We start from the raw sequence: 19,270 nt of genomic DNA, 5'->3' as shown, positions 1-19,270 counted from the left end.
GCCCTTATAAAAAAGGCCCAAGGGAACTTGGTTGCCTCTTGTACAATGTGAAGGTGGAGAAGGTGTATCTGAGCTGATAGCAGTAGTTGTAGCACCTGGAGCCCAGTTTCCCCAGCCTCGTGCTGCTTGGGTCACCAAAGCATTTATGACAGCTTCTGAGACTGTTCTGAACCTGTGTCTCACCAGGGAACTGGCTTCAAAATGCAATTAAAGATATAAGAAATGTCTGGCTAGACAAGGAGAAGACAGGTAGGCTGAAAAGAACAGAAGTGGACAGAGAGACTTGTTGCATGCTTCTCTCTCCAATGACATTGTCTAGCTGGTTTTCTGTGCATGGGAAGACTGATGGTGGCTCACACCTGTAATCCCAACATTTTGGGAGGACAAGGCAGGAGGATCACTTGAGGGCAGGAGTTTGAGACCAGCCTGGGCAACATAGTTAGATTCTCTCTACAAATACACACACACACACACACACACACACACACACACACACACACACACAAATTAAAGTTAGCTGGACTTGGTGGCACATGCCCATATAGTCCCAGCTAGTTAGGAGGCTGAAACAGGAGGATCACTTGAGCCCAGGATGTTGAGGCTGCAATAAGTAATGATCCCCTCTGCACTCCAGCCTCAGTGGCAGAGTGAGAACCTGTCTCTAAAAAAAAAAAAAAAAAAAAAAAATTAATGAGGAAAAAAAATAGACCAATGTAAATCTTCTCTGTGATGGTGCTACTTAAAGCAGAATCTGAGGATCACGGTGGCTGAAAACTATCACCCATCAGCAGCGAGATTAGTACTGAAACTGAGAGTGTCTAGAAACTCTTACAGCAGTTCGATGTTGCAGTGACATCCAAGTGCACGTTTAGTGGGCTTGTCCTATTGATCAGGGTGTATAGACCAATCGGGGTGTTGTATAACTTACACGCTGAGCTCTTTGTGCTTTGTGCTGTATCAGACAATCTCAGCAGGGTCACTAGGGATTGAAAATAAAAACAAACTGTTTCTTCACCACTGATAGGTTGAGAAGTAGTGCTCTAAGATGCGCTAAGTATATCTGCCCCTTTGTGGGCAAGGTACCCGAGGAGGGAGACGTACGTCTGCCCCTTACATCAAGGATTCCATAGTCAATGGTGTCTGGATGGAGACTGTGATAATGTCAGCCCCATCTGAAGGGGACAGCCACTGCTCAGCTCCAGCTGCTTGTTGGCATGTGCTGGGATATATATGTAACCACCTAACCCTCATATTGCTCTTGCAATGTGTCAAATATTGTTCTAAGCAGTTATAAATATTAGCTTGCTTAATTACATTGTCATAACACTGTGAGGGAGGAATATTGTTAGAATTCTCATTTCAGAGTTGAAGAAACTGAGAAATAGAGAAGTTGAGGGACTCACCCAAAGTCACTCAGCTTTTAGAGTGGTAGAACAGAGATTTGAACCTGTGCATAGGATTCCAGGACCTTGCTCTTAATCACACCAGGCTGCCAATCTAATACGAGCCCCATCCTTTCAGATTGTCCCATTTTTTTCATACAAGTTAAAAATTTGGACTGTTAAAAATGTGAAATCTATTTCAACCCTGTTGGACAAACAAAACGAGGCTCTGAGTTGTAGGTTGTCCATGCAATGGGTTTTACCTTCGATCCCCATCAAATATGTCCAGATCTGTGTTCCCATTTGTCCCAGAACAAACAGATATCCTCATCCCCATGTTTCAGATGAAAAAAAATCAATGAGGCCTTGGTGACTAAGCACCTTGCTTGATGTCTTAAAAGTGAGCAATTAGTGCTGAGTGATGACTGCCTGGCTTCCAGCCCAGGTTACGTTATTCTCGAAAGATTTATGTGCTATAATTATTTAAGAGGGCAGCAGATAAATATATACTTCGGCCTCTGAAGCAGAGTTTCTCAAAGCTAGACCACCTGCACTAGAATCATGGGGGTGCTTGATTCAAACATAGGCTCCTGGACCTCCCCCAGCCCCCTGCATCAGAACTCTACAGAGGTGGGGCCCGGCAAGCTGCATGTTAAGCAGATCTCTGCTTAGACTGATGTGCACCATTGTCTGAGAGCAGATGTGCCTGGGTTTGTCTGCTCTGACTGTATTGTCCTCACATTGTGGCTCATGAGGAAATCAGGAGGGCTAGAGGTTGAGGAATGTTGGAAAGGATGAGTGAGGGAGACACTCAGTTTCTACTCCTAAAGAAGACGACATGGGAGATTTATTCCCAATTCTCTAGGATCCTTGGGCAAAGCAACTAATGCCCCTTTGCCTCAGATTTTTGGGAAACAACCCTGACCATGTCTGATACAACTGAGGGGGAAAAATTCCTGAGATCAACACTGTCTAATATGGCAGCCATCCGGGGCTGTAGAAATTTAAATGAATTAAAATTAAATGAAATTAAAATTTCAGGCCATCAGTCTCACTAGACAGATTTTAAGTACTCAACAGCAATGGCCTGAAGTTTATATTTTATTTAATTTTAATTCATTTACATTTCTGTAGCCTCCTATGGCTAGTGATGACCCTGACAGAAGGTGCAGATGACAGAAGTGAACTGAGGAGATGGGCATGACGTTAAGCCATCATGAGTCTCTGAAGTTCTTACATGAGCCCTGATTTTTTTTGGCTTCCTAATTAATTAATGGCTAGGAGTCCTGGTTCTGGAGTCACACTTGCCGGGGTGAGATCGAGCCTTCATCATTTAGGAGTTGCGTGGCCTTGAATAAGTCACTTAAACTCTGCAAGACTCAGTTTCCTCATCCATGGCATTTGGTGAATAAATGGATGAAGGTGTGCCTGTAGTACTTTTTTCATATAGCTTTGATGAGGATCAAATGATACATGCACTTAAAATCACTAACATAGTCTTTGACACATATGACCCTCTGCAGTAGTTACCTGCTACTTTTTATTATTATTAATTCTTTCTCCTCCCAAACACACTGATCCATAGTTTTGGCCCCTACACCTGTTGTGGCTGCTAACTTCTCCTACCATCCACCAGCTGTGCAGGTTTATATTTTAGATTTGAAAATACCCCTGCAAGGGCCGGGCTTGGTGGCTCTCACCTACAATCCCAACACTTTGGGAAGCCGAGGCAGGCAGATCACTTGAGGCCAGAAGTAAAGACCAGCTTCGCCAACATGGCAAAACCCCATCTCTACTAAAAATACAAAAATTAGCAAGGCATGATGGTGCATGACTGTAGTTTCAGCTTCTTGGGAGGCTGAGACACAAGAGTCACTTGAACCCAGGAGGCAGAGGTTACAGTGAGCCAGGATCATACCACTGCACTCCAGGTTTTCGACAGAGCAAGACTCTGTATTTAAAAAAAGAAAAGGAAAATACTCCTGCAGATTCCTTTTTTCCTAACTAACATAAGGCCGTGAAAAACAGGGACATTTTACATGTGTTTCTATGGTTCTGTCAGATACGACAGTGTTGAAGAAAGATGGTGGCTAATATTCTAAGCACAGCTTCATCATTTGTCATTGGAGCAGCCCCTAAACAGCCTTTCACATCCTACGCTGCACACACATACACCAAGGACTAGACTTGGAAAGTTGCTGTTTTTGCTGCCGTACCCCACTGTTAAATTTGAATTTTGCTAGAATTCAGTAGTTTTTTTGTTTTTTTGTTTTTTTTTTAATAGCATTCTAAGCTATCTGCATATCTTTAAATCCTAGAATCACAGTCTGAATACCAGATATGTGCCACAAAAGGCTTTAGTGAAACACCTTGATCCTTCAGATAAAGCTAGATTTCAAGATGATAGTTTCTTTTTTCTTCCATGGTCAGTAACTTATGTTATTGAATAAGTCTGTAGTGCTTAATCTGGCATGAAGTGTGATCTTTCTGTGGACAGCATTTTTCCTTAGAACAGATCTGAAAAAACAGATAGCTCCAGGGGCTTGTCAGCCTCAGATCTGGGCTTTGGCTCCTCCCAATGTGTTTAGAACTGGGAGTGTGCAGTCCCTTCTCCTTGGAAAAGACAATTCATCCCTTATGCTCTCACAGAGTGAGTCAGGCAGGCATAGCCACCATTTCTACCACTGCAATGTAGGAGCCTTGCAAAAGCGCTTTAACCCTGCCAGTCCCTAAACATGCCTCTAAAGCAGCTTGCAGCCTGCATAGTCATAGCATTAGAAGTAGAAATAATGACATCAAAAACAACTAACATTATTGAGTGTTTATATGGACTGAATATTGTTATAAGCACTCTCCGTGAACGAAACACGCTCAGTCCTCACAGCAACCCTATGAGGTAGACAAAGTTGTTATTCTCATTTTACAAATGGTATACATGAGGCACTGAGAGGCTGAGTTGCCCAAGCCTGCGTTGCTTGGAAGTAGAAGAGCAGGATTTAAATTTGGACATTCTAGCTCCAGAGCTTGTGCCCTTCAACATTATACCGTGGCCGATGTGAATGACCATGGTAAATGTAATGCTGCTGCTGATGGTGACTGTAACTGGCGATAATCGTAACAGACCACTGACTATGACCTGATGTGCTAATGACTTCACGTAAAATGCCTCTTTAAATGCTGCAAGATAAATCTGGTCATTATACCCATTTTACAGATGGGTACACTAGGTTCCTAGAAGTAACCTTTTTATGGTCACTACAGATGGACTTGAACCCAGGTGTGAGCAACTGCAAAGCCATGCACTTAACTGGTCTAATATACCTCCTAACCAGAAGGGTCATAGTTACAGTCAGAAGATTTGCACAGTGGCTCTAGCTGAAGGGATAAGCATTCCTCTCCTGTGGCAGCTGTCTTGGTGATTTGTTCGTTTGACTCTGATGGTGCTAGAGAGAAGCACAGGTGTGAATGATGGGAGTCAGAAGTGGCAGTCCAGGATGATGCTCCGAGGTCAGAAGTAGGAAAGACAGGCAGACAGGTAAAGATGGGCCAGGGGCTGGTGCCTGGGCAAGAGGCACCAAGGGCAGAGGGGACCAAGGCTTTAGTTGCCAGTTAGAGGTCAGGGCTCAAGTCCCACACTGGGACCAGGTACATAGTAGAGTTAGAATTGGAACTGGCTGAGGCGACACCACAGGACAACTGGAGACTGTGAGCTGGTTCCTGGTGAAGGATGCTACTGTGGAATGACAAGCCTGGGAACATGACTTGAGGGTCATGACTTGTCATTCCACAGCGGGCTTATCTGTAAGGGGCGGTTGGTCATAGAGAGCTGGGTCCTATGGGAAGACCCCTCAGGTAAGGATCGGAGTGAGGGAAGGGGAAAATCATTTCTGTTTGGTTTTTGATTCATTCAGCAAACATGACATGAGTGCCTACCATGTGAGTTACTGCAGAATAGTATGAGAGCATGGGCTGTAGACCAATATACCAGGGCTGGAAACTGGACTTACAGTTTAATAGCTCTGCGACTGTGGAGAACTAACTTATCTATTCTGCACCTCGTTATCCTCATCTTTGAAATGGAATGACCCTACTTTTCAGGGTTGTAGTGTGAATTAAATGAGTGAGTTCATGTAAAGAATTTAGAACAGTGTCTAACACCCTCGAAGTGCTCACTGAATACTGTTTGGTATTAGTATTTGTAGATGCCACCTCTGCAAGGTGCTGGGAATGCAATGCTGAGTTGAATTGGACATTGGCCTTGCCCTGTTGTACCTCTTAGTCTAGTGAAGTCGATAGTAACCATCCAACTGTATGACATAAAATTTCATTTATGGTTAAGTGTGAGGCTAGGAGGGCTTACGAAGAGGGATGTGGCTGAGTCAAAGGGCATCCTGAGAAAGTGATGCTTAAAGGATAAGGCAAGGGGCATTCCAGGCAGCAGGAGTAGCATGTGCAAAGGCCCTGTGGTAGGAATATATGAAGAACTGACAGAAGGTCCCATGGCTGGGTGAGCACATAGAGTAATAAGACTGGGAAGGAAGGCAAGGGCCAGATGGTGCGGAGCCATTTAGGGCTATATTAAGGGTAGCCTTTCTAATAAGGGCAATGGAAAGCCCTTAAAATGTCAGGCCCTGCAGTGAGGGAAGTGACATGATCCAATTTGCATTTTGAAAAGATGGCTTCAGCTGCTGTGTGAGGAATTGATTGGAAAAGGGCAAGCGCTGATGCAGGGAGACCTGTTAGGAGGCAAGCTGGGGCTTTGTAGCCCAGTCTAGAGGTGAAGGTCAACAGCAAAATCCAAACTAAGAGGATGGATATGGCAGTGACTTAGGAGAGGAAATTGGCAGATGTTTACAATGTCCCGAGGGGAGTGGGTCCTAAGAGACAGAGGAAAATAGATGTGAAAACATTAGCAGTAGACAAAGGTTTGCCTACTCGGTGATTTTTTTACTCAGGCCAGCATCAGCTGCAAGTGCACGTGTCACTGGTCTGAATCAGCAGAGACATGGAGCAGGAATCTGAACGGGCTTCCTGCCTTCTTTGATGAGTGTCACATTGTTGTGTCAAGACCACGCCTTTAACACATATCTACACACCTTGGCAAGGGAGACTTAGTTGTGCAATGCCACAAGGTAACAGCGTAATTTTTCAGCATTGCTGGCAAACTGGGAAAGCATCAGAAAACAACAACATGAGGATGTAAAGCAACAACTGCAATCACTCACTTTACCGAGAATGTCTGAAATGTTGTTTAATCCTTGTAATGCAAAACATTTCTATATTTAATTTAAGGAAGGGACAGGTCTACTGTTCTGCATAACTTGGATAGCCATCCTCTAACCCAATTTCTTTATTTAAATAATTGGGTAAAACCTCCTAACCAGCTGGTGCCCATGACTTGATTGGCCACACCTCAGATGTGTTCATGAATTGTGTGGCCCAGATCTTTTTGTTTGTTCCTGTCGGTAGGGAAGATGTGTGGTCCAGTCTGGAATTACAGATTTTAAAACCTAGAACTCACCTTGAGTCCTACCCATTGACCACAGGGCCAGCCTGGGATATACTGGGGAAATGCGTGGAGATTGCCTTTGTTCATTGGTATTGCAGGACTGTTTTGTTTGGAAGTGTCAGAATTCCAGCTCCAATGGGTGTAAACAAAATTTTTTTTTATCAAGTAACTACAAACTTCACAGATCTTTAGTTCCAGAGGCCCAAATGATGGCATCAGGACTCGGCTTCTTTCCATCTCTCAGTTCTTGTCCCCTGCACACTGGCTTCATTCTCAAGCAGCCTCTTCCCAGGGATAGCAGGGATGGCAGTCAGACGCTGCAGGCCAACATCCATCAGCATCAGATGAAGAGGAAAAAGACTTGCTGTTCCCTACTAGTGTCACCCAAAGTACCAGAATTGAGTCTCATTTGCCTGACTTGGGTCATCCAACAATTCTTAAACTAACCATTATGGCCAGGAGAATGATAGCTCTGATATGTCAGGTCTGAGTCATGTCCCATCCCAGGAACTAGGTAATGAGGTCAAACCCATCAAAATTGCATGACTGACAATGGAAAAGGTAGATGTTGAAAGAGAAATCAAGACCATGCTTTCAAAGGAAGAGGGGTTACGCTACAAGGAGGTAAAACCACAGACGTCTGTTCCTGCACCATTGGTGTCCCATCCATCCAGGACTGACATTCTTACCTGATCCCTTCCTCCAGAAGCCCCACCATATTTGAATTTAACGTCAAATGCCCATTATGTATTTCAGCTATGGTTTTCTGGAGACAAAGCTCTGGCGTTTGCGGTGTGGCCTGTGGTGATTTTAATGTAGGGGTTTCAGGCCATGAGGAGATATTTAGGAGGGGGAGATTGGATGGAGCCCAGCCTTCTCACTCAATGGTTAGTACATTGTAAGGAGCACCTTCTGCCTGGTCCCATGCATCCCTAAGGAAGCTGTGACCTGCTGCTGGCATTTCATGACTCTGAACATGACCCACTAGCTCACAGACCAGGGGCCAGATGAAAACCAGCAGAGTGAAAGTCCGGAAAGAATCTGTCCCTTGTTTCTTTTTCTGCTTTGCTTTCCTGGCATGTGAGAAGCTGAGGACATTGTCAGAGCAAGATGGGAGAACAGGGAATCAGTGGGCAGTTGGAAGAGAGCTCAGCCCAGAGCAGGCGATAGACCCCTGCTACATCATCATGGTCTTGCTGACATTTTCTGGGTCCAGAGAAATTTTTCCAGTGTCCTGGTTTTTGATAATCGTTCAAAAGGCTTATTTATAACCTCCTTGGGTGTGAGCAGTCATCTATACCCACAGTCAGTAACCATGGCTGCTGACAGAGAGAAAAGATTGCTGATTTTATTCACTTTATTACTGAAAAGGCAACACTGGAAAATAGGTTCCAGGGTGGAGACCGGCAGGGGTGGGGTTGGGGCGTGGTGCGTCGTGATGGATTCCTCAGACTGGTGCAGGATTTTAAAGAGTGAATTTTTTAAAGAATGTATGAACATTTCTCTTGGAACTTTTGAATTTGTTAATCTCACAAAGGGAAATGAGAAAGCTCTTATCCACTTGGAAATGGCTTTAAAACTCAAGCCATTTATTTTTTAAAACATAGAGAGTAACGGAAACATAGAAAAGAAAAATTCTGGACACAGGAAAAGGGAAAAACACCCCAAATGTCACCACTTGACCAGTGTTCATATTTTCATAAATTTTCAAGTTTCTTCTCTATGTATTAGTTCATTATTTTTTCCTAACTTGGTTGTAAACATACCGAATAGTTTGTGGCCTGCATTTCTTCACTCGCATTGTATCCTTAGCTTGTTTTTGTGGCTTTTGTCACCATCTTTTTTAATGACTGCATTAATATTCAATTGAATGGATGTTACCACACCTCCAGAATTGGACATTTAGGCATTTTTAAAAAATGATCTGTATTTAAATCCTGATTTCCTTTGTTTATCATCAACAAAATACAGTTTTGACCTCTTCCTTTTTTATAAACATAAACCTGCTAGATATCTTGTGTCAAGGCTGGCTAGATGCTTGACCTTCCTACCTAGCCACTTGGTAAAACATCTTTAGTATCTGCCTTGCAGTGTTCTAGTGCTCTTATGAGACTTATGAGCAGTTCTATACTGACCATCACCTGCCTTAACTTCCCCTCGTCTGCCTGTACGTAAAGTGCCTCCCAAAGTAGTGGAAAACTAACATGACTAAACCCCCTTTTCCTAGGACAAGCAGCCTAAAGCTAGCATTGGGAGTCTGTTTCTCCATGTAAACAGTAAACTATCCACTCCATCAATTCACATATTCCAGGGATCACTTACACTACGTTTACCTGGGATGCTCGTCAATTATGCAGATTCTTGGCCACCATCCCACACCCACAAACAGAATCTCTCAGGGCTCAGACTCAGGAATCAACATTCTGAAAACATTCTCCCAGAGAACTCATAGGTTCACTAAGTTTGAGGGCCACTGAGCTTAGGAAACCCAGACTCTTCATCTTAAATCTGGGTGAGGTCCCATACTCGTGAGCTCACCTGTATTTAGAGCTTGGCTCTGTCCTACACTGCCTCTTCTCTTAGCTCTGAGTCTAGCCTCTTGCTGAGACAAAATAAAAAGTGAATTATATCTCCTCTCAAAATTTCCAGAAATGTCCCCGACGGCAAATAGCTCTTGGTATAGTAAACAGGGTGAAGTTTGATTGTTCAACTTAGAATAATTTTTACCAGTAAGTTTCACTCTCCCCAGTTTTCTACCAGCATCACCTTGAGCACCCGGGTAGCCGTGTGTGTGTGTGTGTGTGTGTGTGTGTGTGTGTGTGTGTGTGTGTATGTGTGTGATCAATACCAGCCCTGCTCTGCCAGGAATCTCCTCTAGCCTGCCCACCCCAAATCAAAATGAGACCATGACACATCTCTGGAAGGCAGCTATCACAAATCAGGCTGAGCAAACAGGCGGGGCACCGTTCAGAAGACAAAGTCTGGGTCTTCCACTACAAAGTCATTAAGAAAACACCTAGAGTTTTCCTAGTTGCAAAAACTTATACTGGCTTAAAAATGTCATGCAGAATTCCCCCATCCATTTAGCTAAAGCAGGCATATTTCTCCCATTCTTTCTCTCTCTCCTAGAAAATAGCCTTTCTCAACTTGGTTACCCAAGGACTTAGTGTTCTACTTTGCAGATTATTCAGACCCTGTCTCCTCTTTTCTCTCTTTTTCCCATGCACAAGCAATGGAGGAAAATACTTGTTCGTTTTGCTTCTTGCCCAGCAGAGTTTAGAGACTGTACCTCTGTGCATTTCTGTTCTCTGGATCTTTCCTTGGAATAAATCCTTGACTCTCAGCTATGCTAAGTCTGAGAGATTCTTACATATTCTTGCTTCTTCGAGTCATTTATCCAACCCACTCAAATCTGCCCCCCGCCCCCCGACTCAGGGTGTTATCAGTCCAAGGACACCTGTAGGGAATTGTTTCTGATTCTGACCTTGTCCTTTTGGTGAGAGCATTCCTGGCAGTGACTCTACTGCCTAGCAGTGAGCGGCTCATACCTTGCTAGGGTTTCTCGTCCTGGCAGCAGCAGACTTCCCAATGGCTGCCTCTGAAATCAAAGGTGCCAACTTTAAAAGGCAGCAAAGTCCAGTTCAGTCTTTGCTTTGGGGAACAGGTTGAGCTCATAGCTTGAAATGAGAGAGGAGAGGAAAACAGACTAGAATAACTCACCCTTTTTTTTTTCTTTATACTTGAATAATGGGTCCTACGTAAAAAGATCAGGGGGGATATTCCCTTTGCCTAAGGTATGCACACATACACAAACATTACTCCAGGGGAAACAGTGATCTAGATGAGTGATTCTCAGCAGAAATAGGTGGAGGTGGCTACTAGGGGTGGTGATTTTCCTGCCCAGGGAACATTTCAAAGTTTGGAGACATTTTTGGTTGTAATAACTGGGGGTGCAGGACACTACAGGCTTCTGATAGGTAGAGATCAGGGGTGCTGCTAAACCTCCTACAGTGCACAAAATGTCATCTCCCTACACAGTCAAGAAAGAATTATCCGGCCCCGTAAACCAGCAGTGCCAAGACTGAGAAAGCCTGGTCTAGAAACCGGGAATTCCACTGGAAATCATTAGTCCCCATCTAAGTCTTTCTGAACCACATCTGAGGAAAGCATGATGTCACAGGAAGGGACCTCCCCAGCTGGGTGCTTCAGAAGCGCTGTCTGCAGCTGAAAGAGCCTTTTTTGCTTCTTGATCTGACCCTAGCTGCAACACACATTCACGCTTAGTGTTTGAAGGCCCAGTTGACATGGTTGAAACCGTACCACCTCTCTAGCTGTGTGACTTAGGCAAGCAGGTGAAAATTCCCAATCCCTCAGCTTCCTGAGCAAATGTAATGTCTGCTGCAGTGAGGCTGTTGATGGTGTGGGGTAACATGCTTGGAAGACTTCTCCACCTGCTTGGTATGTGGACAACTTATTATTTGAGAGTAACTTGTATTATTTGATACCCCGACCTCCTGCCACCTTCCTCTTAACTCTATCTCGGCCCATTGCTCGCTTAACAGGGAGAAGGAAAATTGACCAGAACTCAGGAATCATTCAAACAGAAAGAGATTGAAGGCAAGAACCAGCATCAGTGAATGAGCGTGAGATTTGGCCATTTTGTACATGTCAATGATCCAGACCTATGTTGACCCCCACAACTGAGGAGCTCTGTTGCTTGCATTTCCAGGAATGCTTGCAGCCAGAAGGATGAGCCTTGTCTCCGTGAAATCTGATTTCCAAACTTGTCTGAGTTAAAACAGGCTATCAGAATCTGTGGCCTAATTATGCCCATATTGCACCTATTAATGCTAATAGAGCCCAGCCTTCTCATGTGAGAAAGTAGACTGTCAGCTCACAGAGCTCAGCCTTCCTCGCTGATCTCTCTGGCCCCCCACCCCAGTATCAATTAACTTCACAGAGAATTCCCATTTGCCACAGCTTAGAGGAGTTAATTTGTTCTTTGAGTCTGTGGATGAGAACTGGCCCAGCTTTGGGCCCTCAGTGAGGAAGACAATGTGGAGAGTACAACAATAGGAGTTTTCCACTGAGATCATTATGAGCTCCTGGACCGAGCCCAGCCAGGCCTTTGGCTGCAGATCTGTTTCAAGCTCTGGCTCCTCTGCCGGGAGAAAAATTCAAACCTGGCCTGATCTTCCCATCAAGCTCCCCTTTATACAACCGAAGGCTCAGCATCCCTGAGTGAACCATGAGCCATAGATGTCCAAGTTCTCCGTCACCCATTGTGCCTCTCTTTCTACTCAGGAGTTAGGACTACCTAAGAAGCAGGTGGCTTCCTCTGTCACTTTCTGCCTTCTGAAGCTGTTAAATATGGGGGCACATTAGGGTAGGGGAATCTGGATGACACACCTTTATCTGGCAATACTGGATGAAGCACATCAAATCAGAGGACATCTTTTATTCCAGCTTCCTCTGAGCCCAGGGAATGCTCCAAAAGAATTTTAAATCCTCTTAGTGGGTTCATAAGTCACCATTTCCATTCTTTCAGAGAATGGAAACCCCACTGTCTTCCAAAGATGAACTCAAAGTCTTCCTGGAAATATGGAGTTGTAAATATCATTCAGTCTGAACTCAGCCCCTAATACTGTGTACCTCAATTACAGAAACTGTGTAAGATGCCACATCCTCCCACACGGCATCTGCCCAAAATATGTCTCTAATGTGCTGTGTTTCTAGAATAATAATTTAAGAGGGGGCTGTGCTGGTGGGCTACCCCATCCACCCACAACCCCAGCCACTCTGTTTTATCTGTTCTCTATACCAGAGTTTGATCAAGATCTTGGAAACAAAAAGAATGGAGAAGAGAAAGATATTTTTAAAATTTTTATTCTGAATTGTTTTGTATTCATGTATTCAACAAATATTTATTGAGTATCCACCATGTGCCAGGCACTCCGCTAGTTGCCAAGTGTACACTGGTGAATAAATCAGACCTAGTCCTTCTGTGGGTCAGGCCCCAGCAGGAAACAGATGGCATATTCAAGGGGTAATTAAAGAAAGCCTAATGAAGGAGAGGACCACTAGATAGAAACTGAGGCCTTAGGTAGAAAGCTGCAGCCAAGCTGCAGCCTGGCAGGAGGGAGCCAGGGCAATAAACATGTTGACCTCTCTCACTTTCTGCCCCCTGATCTTTTCCCATGGGTCAAACCCAACTGGCAGCCAGAGAGCAAGGGAGCCATTCAGGGCAGAGCAGGGTGGAATGGCTTATAATCTAGGAGAGGACATACAAACACAGAGAGAAGGACAGATTGTGATAAGGTGCAAAGAAAGAAATGAGCAAAGAAAAGAGCGAATATTGAGGGTTAACTGCATTGAAAGGATGGTCAAGGAAGCTCCCTGAAGTGATGTGTGAGCTAAAACCTGGATGGGAAGGACTTGGCCTTGCAAAGGAAAGGAATGTGAAGGGAAAGTTATCTGACATGCAAAGGCCCTGAGGCAGGAGAGAGTGTGTCCAGTTCCAGGAGCTTAAAGGAGGCCAGTGTGTTGAGAGTATAGTTGTCCAGAGGAAAGAGCTATATTTGGAGTGGTAATGCACTCACATTTTATTGCTGGCTCAAATTCCGCCTCCTGGTATCCCTCTGAGAACACTGCCCTGGTCCCCTTTTTTAGTGGGATGTCTTAAAGTAGAAAAAGTCAGATGACTTGCAGAGGGGATTGAGAAAGCAAATGCAAGACTGCAAAAAGGCTGTAGGTAGGAAATATCACGTGTATTGAGAAGTACAGGGCGGAGAACGTGCCGTTTATAACAGAAGAAAAAAATCTCCAAACTCTTTCTACTGATCTTTAATTGCTTTGGGTTATTTTTCCTTTCAGGGCTGATTTCTCTCTTGGTTATATCCTGGATTTCTATCTTGGTATATCCTGTACATTTGAATTTTACCCCAGGTATCCTGGCTTAGTCAAGCAACTAATATGTAAATCGGATTAAAGCACAAAACCATTCCTTAAGTAAACAGTAAGCCTTGAAAACATATGGCTAAACAGAAGTCGATTCACAAATCCCCTTATTTTTCTTTTTCTCTTGTACCAATTACTCAGTATTAGTCATGCCAGATTGTTATCAGGGCTCTTTGGATGTATCTGTTGGTCATTAAGAAGAAAGACTGAACAGTCGTCATTTTTTCCAGGTGGGTGTTGCCATAGTTACAGAAAGATTTCACCTGTCTCTCAAAGATCTGGATCCTTCCATCCTACCTCAAAATCCCTTTCTAAGGCTGAGGTCCAGCAGTTCAGCAGGAAGAGTTTCCGTTATTGGGGGGAAATCATATGGAATATTGTCCTCCTACAATCTTATCGCTTGTGATAAAACAGGAGATGAGACCAAATAGGCTCACAATTTGGAGCAAATTCAGTGACTGGGACCAAGACCCAACCTTACAAATCTCAAGAGCCATCTCAGGTTTGAGGCCTTTCACCATGCTCAGCTTTGCTCTGGTTCACATGGAAGAGGGAGACAGTATCTCATTGGAACTCCAACCTCAGAGTGAATACTTCACACTCTAAACAGTCAATAGGACTTCTCCGTCTTTTGTAAGAAAGAGTTGGATTGGGTAGCTACTGGAAAGATGTAAGGCAGAGGCTAAAATACTAAGGCACTGGTTCTCAACTTTGGCCACAATTGGAGTCATCTGGAGAATGTTAAAAAAATATTGATACCTAGATCCCACCCCCAAGATGCCAATTTAGCTTGTCTGGTATTTGGCCTGGGTAAGGGACTATTAAAAAATTGTCCAATAATTCTACTAGTCAGACAAGATATCGAACCATGGTATTAAGGCCAAACCAAATTCTTCATCAAGTGCCTGTGTTTCCAGCTTCTGAGGTAAATTGTGGGTAGTTCTGCTCCTAGTGCCCTAGTTTGGTTCTGTGTATATGTGTATGAGAGAGAATTAACACTCATCCTAAGAAAAAGAGAGCTCATTTATGAACATACAAAATGCTCTCCTCTAGTAACCTTTGTTCTACCCAAATCCACCCAAAACACCTAGAAATTGCAGAGGGTGCAGCATTACATTGCCACTCTCAAGAGGATCTTAAGAGTTAGATAGACCACTGTTCACTTTTGGCTCTGTCCCTTACCAGCTCTGTGGCCATTGGCAAGTTATCTAAACTCTGAACCTGAATTTTCCCACCTATAAAATCTCTTTTATAGGATTAAATGAGAAAACACTTAACACCTAGATCACAGTAAACACTCAAAAACATTAGCTGTTATTATTGTCAACAGTGATGTGGAATACTCTCAGGACATCCAGATGTTAATATTGCGATAGCTAAGGGCTGAAGTGGAAAAGTCAAGTGAACTACAATAAACGTCAACCACAATGACAGCGATTATCCCCATCTTGGAGATGAGGGAACGAAGGATCACAGAGTTCAAGGTCACACAGCTAGTGAATGGATGAGTGAGGATCAGAGCAGTTTGCCCGCCTGTAGTTTGAACTCCACATTTCTTTCATAAAACAAAAACTCTTGGTGACATCAGCCCTTAATCTGGTCTGATAAAAGGGGCTTGACACAAAGCTCAAGTCTTTCTGATGGGAAGGGGATCCTCAGGAAGAGATGAGCAGATGAAGCCAAAATGAGCTGGGTCCACTGATTGCCACAGATGCCTCAGAAATCATCTTCTCTCCCTTTCCTTGTTTGCTTCCTTTTCTCACACCTCTCCAGCCCCTATAGCACCCGAGCAGCCGGGACACAAGCCCTCAGCTAATACATAAATCTGATTATATATTAAAGCTGAGGCTCAGCCCAAACAACCTCAGTAGCTGCCAGTGCAGGATTAAACTCCAAGGCTCAGTGGGTCTCTCCTCTCCTTGTTCCTTTTGTCACTCTAAGTAGGAGCAAGATTCTCTGCAATTCTGCTTTCAACAGCTGTGGTGGAGACCGGTGTTTCTCAAGTCTTTTTTTTTTTTTTTTTTTAATGCCTTCTTTTTTTGTTTGTTTGTTTTTTGTTTTTTGTTTGTTTGTTTGTTTGTTTGTTTGTTTTTTGTTGTTGTTGTTGTTGTTTGAGACAGAGTTTCGCTCTTGTTACCCAGGCTGGATTGCAATGGCGTGATCTCAGCTCACCGCAACCTCCGCCTCCTGGGTTCAAGCAATTCTCCTGCCTCAGCCTCCTGAGTAGCTGGGATTACAGGCATGTGCCACCATGCCCAGCTAATTTTTTATATTTTTAGTAGAGACGGGGTTTCACCATGTTGACCAGGATGGTCTCGATCTCTTGACCTCGTGATCCACCCGCCTCAGCCTCCCAAAGTGCTGGGATTACAGGCTTGAGCCACCGCGCCCGGCTAATGCCTTCTTTTTAACTAAAAATGATATTCCTACCAGAGTTTCTGATTCTTTTGTTTGTTTGTTGTAGAAAGCGATTTATTTAGAGAGAGAAACAGGAGAAGGAGTGAGAAAGAAACAACTGACTCTCACACTGAGTGAGAGAATCCAGACAGGTGGAATCCAGGAGAGGAAAGCAGCTTCCCCACTGAATGGAAGGAATAGAAAGAGAGATGGAGTTTAGCAGGGAAGACAGGCTTCTGCAAGAGAGTGTGGAAGGGAGTTTCTGATTCTTTGCATTCCCAATCTCTTGTCCAGAGACCATCCTCTTTTCATCCCAAAAGTGGTAAAGATCTACTGTCATACATAGAGCTAACAGCTGTGAAGCCTTCCAAGTGGGACACTGTGTTAACTACTAATATATCATTATCTAGGTTTATCTTTACATTAATGCTGTGAAGCACATACATGATACCATCTCCATTTTATGGATAAGAAAACCAAGACTGGTCGAGCATGAGTAACATGTTTGGATCACAGGCCAGCAAGTGGTTAAACCAGGCATCTCAACACTTGAGTCCTGCGTTTTTAACCATAATCCGGTGGTTCTCCACCTGGGTGATTTTACCCTCAACCCCGGCCCCAAGGGACTTTTGACAATGTCTGTAGACATTGTTGGTTGTCACAAGAGAGAATAGGATGCTACTGGCTTATGATCTGATGGGTAGAGGCCAAGGATACTGCTAAATATCCCACAATGCACAGGACAGCCTCCACAGCAAGAAATTCTCCTGCCCCAAATATCAACAGTGTTGAGGTTAAAAATAAATAAATAAATAAATAAATCCCTGCCATAGCCCCAAACTACTAAGCTAATTTTTTTGGTGGATATTATATTATAAAAATAACAGTTATTTTTTCTTTTAAAATGTAATATGGTATCCTAACATTGAATATACTTTTTTTTTTTTTTTTTTTTTTTTTAAATAGAGACAGGGTTTCACCATGCTGGCTAGGCTGATCTCGAACTCCTGACTTCAAGTGATCCACCCGCCTCGGCCTCCCAGAGTGCTGGGATTACAGGCATGAGCCACCGCGCCCAGCCTTAATTTTTATTTTATTTTATGAGACAGTCTCACAGTGTCACCTGGGCTGAAGTGCAATGGTGCAATCTTGGCTCACTGCAACCTCCGCCTCCCAGATTCATGCAATTCTTCTGCCTCAGCCTCCCAAGTAGCTGGGATTACAGGCGCATACCACCACACCCAGCTAATTTTTCATATTTTTAGTAGAGACGGTGTTTCACTGTGTTGGCCAGAGTGGTGTCAAGCTCCTGACCTCATGGTCCACCCGCCTCAACCTCCCCAAGTGCTGGGATTACAGGCGTGAGCCACCGCGCCAGGCACAATATGCTTTTTAAAATGCCCATGCCCCTCCACTTGCTCTCCAGTTCTCTTCTAGGCAGGGAAGCTTTAGCCTTTCCACTCCCCACTTTGAGAATCCCTGGCTTTGGCTTTGTCAAAATCACTGCTTCCTGTTAACAGCTAAAGTTGAATCTGTTTTCAGAAGTTTCTTTTTGCCTTCAGAGACACTCAGTTGCTATGTTGTCCCAGCTCCAGGAATTCAGTTGTTCTGAGTGTAGAGAAAGCGATGGGAGCCTGTCACCCTCTGAATCCACTGTGGGCACTCTCAGAACAGAGCAGCCCTTCCTGCCCACACCGTGACTCCTCGTGCCACCTCCAGTGCCCCCAAGGCCACATCCTCTCCTTAAGCCTGGGAGCTCCTTCCATGGGAACAACTCCCAACTGCTGCAAAGGGCAGTGAAAAAGAGTAGAACTTTCTGATCATTTAAAATGGGAGGACATCCTCTGGTTGCTTGGCCTCACCTTCAGTCCACGGTGCCCTCTGGTGCCACCTCCTGCTTGGTGAGCTACACTGGGCCCCGATGCTCAAAACAACCTGTAAAGGCAAACGTGAAATTCCGATTTGTTTTCTCTCTCTTGGTCCCATTTTGTGATTTTGGATCTCCCAATTAAAGAGTCAGCTGTCTATCTTCAACATTTTTCCTTACAGGAAGAGGGCAGCAGGCACTGATTAAACCAGAACCCTTGACAAGAGAGTGGGGCTTAAGCAGGGTGGATTTATTGAACAGCTGAGGTCAAGCAATGTAAAATTGCTCAGCACCATGCCTTCCATCCACCATGGAAGATATTTGCAATGGTATCTCTCATTAAATACCAACAGAGGAAAACTTACAGAGGACCAGCCCTGGCTGCAGAAGGGAGACAAAGGTAGACAAAGGTGGTAGTAATAGTAGTGGTAGTCATGGCATGAGTTACAGAGTAGTGACTCTAGGACGGAGGCTCTCCCTAGAGCATTATGTTGCACATAGTCTCATGGATGTAGTCCTCCGTGGACTGCTCCCCTTACTTCTTTCCTGCCTTATTTTCTCTGTAACACTCAGTACTATTTGACATAGTGCATATTTTGCTTATTCTGTTTACTGCCTATCTCCCCTACTGGAATAAGTGCTTCTTAAGGGCAGGAGCTTTATCTGGTTTTATTTTGCTGCTGTTGCCCTGGCAGCTGGAGTACTGCCTGAGACACAGTAGGCGTTTGATAAACGTGACAGATGAGAACTATTTGCGAATGAGTGAGCCTCCATTTTACAGGATAAAACAGAGGCTTAGAGAGGTTAAGAAACCTGCCCACAAGGCTGGGTGTGGTGACTCACACCTATAATCTCAGCACTTTGGGAGGCTGAGGTGGGCGGATCATGAGGTCAAGAGTTCGACACCAGTGTGGCCAACATGGTGAAACCCCATCTCTACTAAAAATACAAAAATTAGCTGGGCATGGTGGTGCATACCTGTAGTCCCAGCTACTCGGGAGGCTGAGGCAGGAGAATCACTTGATCCCAGGAGACAAAGGTTACAGTGAGCAAGATCACGCCACTGCGCTCCAATCTAAACAACAGAGCAAGACTCTGTCTCAAGAAAAATAAATAAATAAATAAATAAACCTACCCACAGTCACATGGCTAATGAGA

General features: G+C 44.2%; 1 protein-coding gene across 7 annotated transcripts in view; it reads left to right on the top strand.

Moving 5' to 3' along the window:
* PRICKLE2 (prickle planar cell polarity protein 2) overlaps positions 1-19,270 on the top strand; it is a 395,296-nt gene that overhangs the window by 335,566 nt on the left and 40,460 nt on the right. The window lies entirely within an intron of this gene.

Source organism: Saimiri boliviensis, chromosome 8 (genome assembly GCF_048565385.1).
Source record: "Saimiri boliviensis isolate mSaiBol1 chromosome 8, mSaiBol1.pri, whole genome shotgun sequence".
Taxonomy (NCBI): domain Eukaryota; kingdom Metazoa; phylum Chordata; class Mammalia; order Primates; family Cebidae; genus Saimiri; species Saimiri boliviensis.
The sequence above is the reverse complement of the archived record's forward strand: the minus strand, read 5'-3'. Positions and strand labels throughout refer to the sequence as shown.